Here is an 850-nt window from a genome sequence, read left to right as displayed (position 1 = left end):
GGCGGTCAGGGCAGAGGGACAGCACGCGCCCCGTGTGGTGCGCACCGCCGCCAGCCACACCCCGCCGGCGGCCTCTGGGGCAGCCGCCGTCATCGCCGCCACGCGCCCGCAGCAGCGCCCCAGCGCCGCGGCTGCGCTGCAGGCGGCGGCGGCGGCGCTGGCTGGCGGCGGGCCCGCGGCGCCGCCGCCGCGCCCCGTCGCGCCGTGGCAGGCGGCGACGGCCAACGGGGCGAGCGGCAGCGGCAGCGGCAGCGGCGCCGCTTCCGGCACCGGCGGCAGCAGGCAGCAGCCCAAGCCCAAGCCCAAAATCCCCGACCACGCCAATGGCAAAGGCTTTGGCATGGGCAGGGGCAGGGGCCTGGCCCTGCCACCCGGCCTGGCCAAGCAGCCGCCGCCGCCGCCGGCCTCCCCCGGCGCCCTGGCCGCCGCCCCGCCGCCGCCCGCGCCGCCACACGACGCCGCGGCGGCGTCTGCAGCAGCCGCCGCCGCCGCCAGCGCCGCGGCGGGGCAGCTGCTGGCCCAGCTGCGCGCCTCGGGCGCCGGCCCCGCCCCGCAGGCGCAGCCACAACCGGCAGCGCCGCCGCCGCCGCCGCCCGGTGCCGCGCTGCTGCAGCACCTGCAGCGCGGCGGCGGGCCCCAGTCGCCGCCTGCCCCGCCTGCACCTCCCCACTTCCCCCAGGCCCCTCCTTCCACGCCGCCGCAGCCACACCTCGCGCCGCAGCCCTTCCCGCCGCCGCCGCAGCACCAGCACCAGCACCTGCCGCCGCAGCAGCAGCAGGCGGCGCCGGTCAGCCCCGCCACGAGCGATGGCCCCTGGCCAGGCGCTGCTGGCGCAGCTGCAGTCTCCCGC

Source organism: Chlorella variabilis (assembly GCF_000147415.1).
Source record: "Chlorella variabilis unplaced genomic scaffold CHLNCscaffold_5, whole genome shotgun sequence".
NCBI lineage: Eukaryota > Viridiplantae > Chlorophyta > Trebouxiophyceae > Chlorellales > Chlorellaceae > Chlorella > Chlorella variabilis.
This window is presented reverse-complemented; position numbering follows the sequence as displayed.